At 49.0% G+C, this 8,749-nt stretch overlaps 1 non-coding gene across 1 annotated transcript; it reads right to left on the bottom strand.

Annotated features, from left to right (window-relative positions):
* Window positions 1-282: 282 nt before the first annotated feature.
* TRNAG-UCC lies at window positions 283-354 on the bottom strand. The gene has a single exon. It is a non-coding gene; the product is annotated as a tRNA-Gly (tRNA).
* Between the last annotated feature and the right edge of the window lie 8,395 nt (window positions 355-8,749).

Below are 8,749 nucleotides of genomic sequence, written 5' to 3'. Positions count from 1 at the left end.
GTGCAGCAGGTCAGACTAGATGATCACACTGGTCCCTTCTGACCTTAAAGGCTCTGAGTCTAAAAGGGAGAGGGAAGTAAAGGAATTAAAAAAAAACAAAACCAAGCATTATAATACCAGGATGACTCCAACTGCTCATTATATAGTGCCACCCCTTTCTTCCTCCATTGGGGGTTTAATAACCTGTTGGGATTTGGGACACTGATTCTCTCATTCCATTAATAAACTGATACAACATGACTGAAGTTAAACCAATTCCCAGTGGAGGAATCATCATATCATTGCATTGGCTGGGAATCGAACCCAGGTCAACTGCTTGGAAGGCAGCTATGCTCACCACTATACCACCAAGGCAGCTGGTGAAAGTCCCTGATTTTTCACACTTGGTGTCTGGTCACCTTACTTCTCAGCATGAGGCAAATGTCTCTGTGGTCTCTGCCGTTCATGGTGGGGAGTTTCCCCACTGATAACATTTCTTGCTGGGTCGGGGAGGGGAGAGAGAAGAGGCGTTTATTCTGTTTCATTCCTCTCCATTTTCTGTTCCTCCCCTTCCCTTCCAGGGTCCTCCCTTCCATTTCAGACTGTGCAGTGACACCCTCCCTGCACCCAGGACTCTCGAGCCTCTGGAGCAGCATGATCCCATGAGATCCTCAGTGACCAAGGGTCTTTTCCAACTTCCAGGAGACCCAGCTTGAATCTAAAGGAAGCTCTGTTCCTTCCTGGGGATCCTCTCTCCCTTCATGGAGATCAAGAGCATGAAGCCTCTCTGCCTTGCCTCCTGGGTCTGAATTAATGTCCCATTTCCCACTATGTGCTCGAAAGAAACAAATGTTTCTAACCCAGGTGAGCGGCGTTAATTCAGCTGGAATCCTTCACTCACATTCCTTAGGAGATACAGACTGTCTGTGACACAGACTGACTGGGGTTCATCTCTGCATGTCCCCAGTGGGGAAGGAAAGACACTGAGGGCGAAGGAAGAAGATGGACAGAAGGAGTCAAATGGGGCTAGACCAGAATAGGACATTTTCTGCTTGTTAAAATGTACTAGACTCTAATTGCTTAAAACAAAACAAAAACCCACCAGCTTCTGTTTGAACCATCAGCTTTTCACAGAGCAGCCAAAGTGGTGAAGCACAGACACACATAACCACCGACAGCCCAAGTTTGTCTAAGAAGCACCTATAGTGGCTCATGCAGGGGGAAATACAGCTGTGGGTGTGAGTTCAGGCCTCACTCAGAGTGTTGGTTTTCATTAGCCACGGAGCTTCCCCCACTTGCTTTGCCCAATTCACATGGAAAGTGCCATAGGAGGGTGATGAGAGTAAATTCTAAACTCTGAAATGCGGCGGTTGGCCCAGAGATTGGGATAAGGGGTTTGAAGAGAAAAAGCTCTAAGAGTATAAAACCAGACAGTCTCCAGGGGCAGGTTCGGTACAACGCCTCAACAGGGAGCCATTTGGGGGGGTTCACTCCCTCTGTTCAATGTCCTGAGAGGTATTTGAAGATGAAGATAACGCCATGGCTAACAGGTGACTGGCATGTCCTGGGTTAAAGAAAGGGACCTGGGTTAATAGTCGGAAGATTTGCGTTACCGTCACTGTCTGACCCCCCTTCAGTGCGGAGCAGGTGTGTACGTTGCTGGGTGGAACGCACAGACTCCTGCAGAGCAGGGGCAGCTGTTTCCATGGCAGAGAGCCTGGCACTTAGGAGACTTTCTACACTTGCTGTTTTGAAGCAATTCAGTAAAATAACAGTGGAGCTACAATGTCTGGTCCAAAATTTCAGCTGCCCCTGGTGCAAAAACGCTACTTTAGGATCTACATCGGAGGCTCCCGGCACTAGGACACCTGACCAGAGAGCTCAGTGGGGGCGTAACAGCTGCTGACTCTGAGGGTCCCGGGCTAAATCCACTTGCAGGGGGAAGTGTTTTGATTTATTTGATGGCTAATGAGCACCAGCTACCAGGGGAGAAGCCCTGAGAGTCGCTGCCACTCCAGCTGCTGCTAGGGCAGGGGGGAGCCCCAGGGGGCCAGCTGCTGCTCTGGCCACCCCAGAAGTGCTGCCAGAGGCCACCAAGCTGTGGCTGCTCCTGCTGCCCTCGGGACCACTGGTCAAGTGGTCCCCAGGGCCAGCCGCATTGGCCGCTGCTTGGGTGGCTCCTGGAGCCAGTTGATTGAGTGGCCCTGGAGTCAGCCACTGTGGCCGCTGCAGAAGTCACGGAGGTTGCAGGAAGTCACAGAATCCATCACTTCCACCACCTCCGTGACAGACACGGAGACAAACCCCTCCCTGCTGTGACTGCAGTTCCTGGAAGGAAAGAGAAGAACAGAAAGTGACGAGAGAAAGAAAAAGAGAGATTCCCTGTCACCTCTCTCCCTGCTGCCTCCCCCCTTGTATTCTGTAACCCCATCTCACTGGGTTCCCTGTGCTGGTGCCATGGGGGTGACACTAGAGTTCTGGGGATTTGGGGGGCTCTTCATTTCTCAACATTTCACACAAATTTGTCTTTGGGCTGAAATTTCTCCTGTTAGGCCTCTGTCAGAGCTGTACCCCACCCTGTTTGTGGGTGGTGGAGGGAAAAGGGGAGATGTAAATTGCAGAGCAGGCAGAGAAGTCGCTCATAAAGGGTCACATTGATCCGGTGACTGGTTCTGACCTGGGTCACACGTCCTCTGACACAGGCTCATGTGCAGAACATGGGAGCTCTGGCTTGTCCTAAATGCTGTAGACTGTGAGTTCCTGGGAAAGGGCAGGGGAGAGGGAGCAAGAGGAGAAAGGCAGAGACATTGGAGATGAGGAATTGCGGGGAGAAGGAGAGAACAGAGAGACAATAAATGATTGAAGCAGAACAGGTGTTCCAACTCCATCTTGCTCATCACAGGTGTTCAGAGAGACAGGTAGTTTTCCAGTGTCAAGTCTGAACTTTGATTCTAACAATGTGCATTGAAATATCAAGGGGATCTCCACATACCTGATCTCTTCCCCCCTCCCCTTTTTTAGTATTAACTTTTATTTTGACGTGTTTGGCTTAACCATGATCGTCTCTTTCCCCACCTGTATTGCAATTTGGGGTTTATGTTTATTTTGACTCCCTGTTGTTCATGTCATTATAATTATAACAGCAAAGGAAACTGCAGGAGCAAAAACTGACTCAAAACTTCATGTCCCCATCATGCTGGAACATCCTACAAACAGCTCACGCAGCTGGAATCATAAGACGCAAGGCCAGGGGATGGGAGATGCAGGTTTCCAAGTGTTCTGTCTTTCTCAGATGATACATTCCAGCCCCTTGTGTGCCTCCATCCTGTATGACCTGCTGGACTTCGACACATTTATTGTTTCATTCTATAGATAATGTGATTGTAACACAATGTGAGTGAAATTAAACCACTTCCAGATGAGGAAACAACAGAAGAGAAAAGCCATTATTGCATTGGCTGGGAATCAAACCCAGATGAATTGCTTGGAAGACACCTACGCACACCACTATACCACCAATGCATCTGGCAGGAGTAGCTTTCCTGCAGGCTGTGTGTGCTGGCAGAGGGGGTGACACATGACCATGGAGGTAGTGAGCAGGGTGGATGGGCTGGAAGCTGCCTGACAGCTGGGAGCAGAGTTAGGATCCCAGAGGGACTGAAAGGGGGCAAAGGTGAAAACAGATCTCACTGGGAGCTGGCCCCACACCCGCCCCTAGGAGAGGGGAACTGAAGCTCAACTTCAATCACAGAAAAATCTTCCCTGAGAAGGAAGGGGACAGCTTGTTTTAAAGACCAGGTTTGTGTTTGTTCCTGCTATACACGGAGGGGCTGGGTAGTGCTGATTCCAGCCCCCAGACTCTGGGAGGATAAGGAACAAATTCTGGCTGCCAGTGACCTGCAGGAGGGAGATGATCTTTTGACAGTGACGGATGCCTCGTCCTAAAGGCCTTTGTCTGCCCCCTTCCAGTGACTGTTTGGCACAGGAATGCAGCCCCCACTCCTGGGTCTCTCCTGGGGAAATACTGTATTGTTCCGAGTATAGGCCACTCCTGATTATAAGCCGCACCCTTAAAGTTTGGTGCTATTTTAAAAAAATTAAATTTTTAACTTTTTTTAACTTAAAGAAAATATACACATGCAATTTGTAAAGGCCTATTTTTCTCACTAAAATCTTAGGCTGTGTGCAAACTCACCAAAAAATTCATATTTTCAAATTATAGTTTAAAAACCTGAATTAGATTGGTGTGATGGGGCTTAATCCCCATCACCTGCGAGATAAGGGACAAACACTCCAGTTAGTCATGCTCTGCATCTGTAGGGTGGCTGATTAATTAACTGCCTCCTGGCCAGAAGAGGCAGAGCAAGGCCTAATAAGTTAACTGAGGGAGCTCAGTTGTGGAGGGAAGACCCATGAGAGAGGAGATAAGGAATTCCCTCCCTGGGAAAGGCCTGGGGTAGGCAGACTAAGGAAGGCCAGAGGGACAGGATTGGTACCCATGGTGGGCCCTGGAAAAAATGGGGGCAAGATCTAGGGAGAGACTGGGGGAAGGCAGGACTTTTCTACAGAGGGAAATTCACAGCGGGAGTAATGTAGGCTCCTGTGGGAGGGAGCCCTGAGACAGGATTTTTAAGTAGAGAAGAGAACGGTAGCCCAAGAGGGCAGAAGAATTATTAATTTGGACTTTTGTTTGGACTTGTTTCTGCTACCCTGGAATGGGTCTGAATGTAGGTGACTTGGGTGGAGCCACAGAAAACCTGGGACTCTGATTCCCCGCCGCGGCTGAGATTTAAAGGGCTCTGGGCTCCCGGCCGCGGCTGGGATTTAAAGGGCTCTGGGCTCCCCGCCGCGGCGGACAGCCCAGAGCCCTCTGAGTCCCGGCCGCGGTGCGGATTTAAAGGGCTCTGGGCTCCCCGCCACGGCGGGCAGCCCAGAGCGCTCTGATTCCCGGCCGCGGCTGGGATTTAAAGGGCTCTGGGCTCCCCGCCGCGGCGGGCAGCCCGGAGCCCTCTGATTCCCGGCCGCGGCTGGGATTGAAAGCGCTCTGGGCTCCCCGCCACGGCGGGCAGCCCAGAGCGCTCTGATTCCCCGCCGCGGCTGGGATTGAAAGCGCTCTGGGATCCACGCCGCGGCGGGCAGCCCAGAGCGCTCTGATTCCCGGCCGCGGCTGGGATTTAAAGGGCTCTGGGCTCCCCGCCGCGGCGGGCCGCCCGGAGCCCTCTGATTCCCCGCCGGCTGGGATTGAAAGCGCTCTGGGCTCCCGCCACGGCAGGCAGCCCGGAGCCCTCTGATTCCCGGCCGCGGCTGGGATTGAAAGCGCTCTGGGCTCCCCGCCGCGGCGGGCAGCCCGGAGCGCTCTGATTCCCGGCCGTGGCTGGGATTTAAAGGGCTCTGGGCTCCCCGCCGCGGCGGGCAGCCCGGAGCCCTCTGATTCCCCGCCGCGGCTGGGATTTAAAGGGCACTGGGCTCCCCGCCGCCGGGGCGGGCAGCCCAGAGCGCTCTGATTCCCCGCCGCGGCTGGGATTGAAAGTATTTTTATTGTTTTTTTTTTTTTTTGCAAGATCCTGCTTATAGGCCGCACCCCTAGTTTAAAGACTTAAATTAGGGGAAAAAAGAATGGCCTATACTCGGGACAATACGGTAATGTTTCTGTGCAAAACACCAAAGCTTTTAACAGAAAGGAAGAAAAGGAAATGGCCACATGATGGGACTAGGACATAAGGAATGAAACACAAGATCCTTCTCCCATGTGCATTGACTTTTAACCTTGTTTGTGGTGTATCCATGTTGGTCCCAGGGGTCCTCTGGGGCGCCGGGCATTGGCCACTTTCGGGAGAGTGGGCTAGATGAACTGGTCTGACTCAGTGTGGCTGGTCTTATGTTCTAACTGCTGGTTATGGAAGAGACGAGCTTCCAGGCTACACAGAACTGAAGAAGTGTGTGGGGTTAGCTCCACAGCTTGTCTCTTTCACCAACAGAGGTTGGTCCTCTGCAAGCTCTTACCCTGACCACCTTGTCTCTCTTGGACTCTGAAAAGTGTTTTCTCCCCACTCCCCTTGGAGAGAAGTTAAGTTTCCCTTTGGGCAACTATCAGGCTGAAGCAATTGTATTGACTGTGACACTAGAATTGAAGATTTAATATTATAAATAAATGAGTCTAAACCTGAGGTTCTGGTTTTCACATTGGTTTTTCTAACTCAGTTCCCAATGCTCTTCTAGAAAGGCCTCCAGGCTGCCTGCCCAGCCCAGCAAAAGTGGCAAGGAGAAAGCCCACACTGCTGCTCTTTCAGGTAGTTGAAGGCTGCTATCAAACCCCCCTCACTCCGTCAGTCCCCAGTCTGTGGCAGTGCATAGGATTCTTCCGTCCTAAGTGCAGGACTCTGCACTTCTCCTTGTTGAACCTCCTCAGATTTCTTTTGGCCCAATCCTGCAATTTGTCTAGGTCACTCTGAACCCAAATCCTGTCCTCCAGCGCTTGGATTCTTTACATGCTTTCACAGAGCGAAAAGCACATGTTCCATGATTTCATAGGGCAGAGTTTTGTGCTATCGGGAGCTTTCCCTGTGTGGATTTGACAGGTGGATCAACATAGAGACACATTGTGACCCTTCTCAGGGAGCTGAGGGCTGTGAGTCTCCTTGTTGCCACCTGCCACAAGGAAGAGGGAGTTTTGCATTTGGCAGCTGGATGTTAGTGACCAAACTCACCAGCCTGCTGGAACTCAAGGACCCTCCTCTGAGCTACAGCAGCCACCTTAACCCTTGAGTTCCTTCAATGTGTCCCCCTCTGGGGCCAGCCTGGATCACCAGATACTCGGTGAAATCCCAGATCCTCTCTTCCCCACGTATCCCAGGTTACTAGTTTTACTGTGGACCATTGCTACTGTATCTCACACAGCACCTGAGTACAGTTATCGAACAAGCAAAAAATTTATTTCACAACGGATAGAGATTTAAACAAACAAACGTGAGTGATGGAAACCAATTGTTACCACTAAACAAAGGCAGAAAATGATAGAATAGAAAGGCCAGCACAAAAAACAGAGAGAGGAACAATAAGATACTAAAAGGACAATTGTTGGAACTCTCCATTTCTCTCAGTCTTTGGATTGATGGGTACTAGAGCTGTAGCTACAGTTGAGGAACCACGGTAAATTTAATCTAATTAACTTTTCAAGATTAGCCATCATTTCCTGTACGACTAACAAAACACAAAAACAAGACAACTTTCAGTTTTCCAAAATAATTCACATTATCACAGTCTCTTATTCTTTAACCAATAACTTCACCTATAATTTCATTTTAATTGGTAACAATAACATATTCAAAGATCACAAATTCTTTTCATATATGTTAGTTTTCTTTTAATCCCCATTGCCAACAACTGAACCTTGGTTCTTATTGTGGTTTGTCCCAACGTAGGTCCCAACCACTTCTGTGAGTTCATATATCTCAGGATCTTCCGCCATATGTGTTGATAGAAGGGGGTCTTCTATGTCCGAATGTTTCCATCATGGAGAAAAATACCTCTCTTTTCACACTTTTTAATCTTTCAAAGTAGGAGGAGGTAGAGAAGTAATATAGATGCATAAAACACAAGAGAAAACTAAGGCCTGGTCTACACTAAAGACATTTATCGGGATAACTATATTGCTTAGGGGTGTGAAAAATCCACACAGCTGAGCAACATAGTTACACAGCCCTAACCTTCTGTGTAGACAGTGCTACATGAGCAGGAGAGCTTCTCCTACCAACATAGCCACCGCCGCTTGCGGGGGCTGGACTAATCAAGTCTGATGGGAGAAATCTCTCCCATTGCCTTAGAGCATCTGTTATAGCAGTGCCAACCAGGCAGCCAGTTTGGGATCCACGGGGAAGGACTGTCCTATGAAGCACTCTCTCTTTGCATTCAAACAGTGAAGGATGACTGTTCTCAATCTAACCCTGGCATACTTTGGAAGTGTAATCAGTGACACTGAACTAGGAAGTGGAGTTGTACAAACAATTTTCCTTGGGTCACCATAGCTTCCTTTACTGGGGTGGAAACCAAGAACTGGGTGTGGACTCTTTCAACCTCAGCTCTTTCCAAATCCTTGGTCTTGGATAGGGTAAAGTTACACTTCTCTGAAGTAGAATCCTTTACAAAACCACTTAAAATCTCAGCAGTGTCAATGAGGAATGGCTTCCTGAAACATGCCCAGCTTTTCTTTAATTCAGTGGCACAGGTCCAGGGAAGGGACTGGATACAGGCCTGGGATCAGAATCTTCGTTAGTTACCAGAGCTGGAGATTCTATTCAAACATGGCTATTTTTCAGAAGCTATTACATTTTCAACACTGGTTTCATTTTATACACATCTTTAGCACCTACAAAGGATAAATTTGACAAAAACTCCACTTCTATTTCCTCAACATCTGTGTCATGAAAGGCTGCATTTCCCAAAGCATAGGATTAGCTAGGAGAGATCTTCTGTAGGGACTAGGTTACAAATGCTTTGGGAACCAAACACATGGGCATTTTGCCTAGTTCAAAACCGCTTACCATGGAATTCTCTTTCCAGATCATCGGAGACAATATTGCCTTAAACAACTGAAATACACTGTGATCAGATGCACTTCCTTCAGTTAGTTGGGGTTCTGCTGCTGTTCACCATTTCTGAGTGGAGATTTTAAATCACTGCTGTTTCTTTGTTAGCCTGTCCAGTAAATTAGAGAGTTCTCTCCTGTTGATAGAACTGCACTTCAGCTTTCTCCATGTCATCATGGAGGGAT

The sequence above is a fragment of the Mauremys reevesii genome, linkage group 14, assembly GCF_016161935.1.
Source record: "Mauremys reevesii isolate NIE-2019 linkage group 14, ASM1616193v1, whole genome shotgun sequence".
NCBI classification, from domain to species: domain Eukaryota; kingdom Metazoa; phylum Chordata; order Testudines; family Geoemydidae; genus Mauremys; species Mauremys reevesii.
The sequence above is the reverse complement of the archived record's forward strand: the minus strand, read 5'-3'. Positions and strand labels throughout refer to the sequence as shown.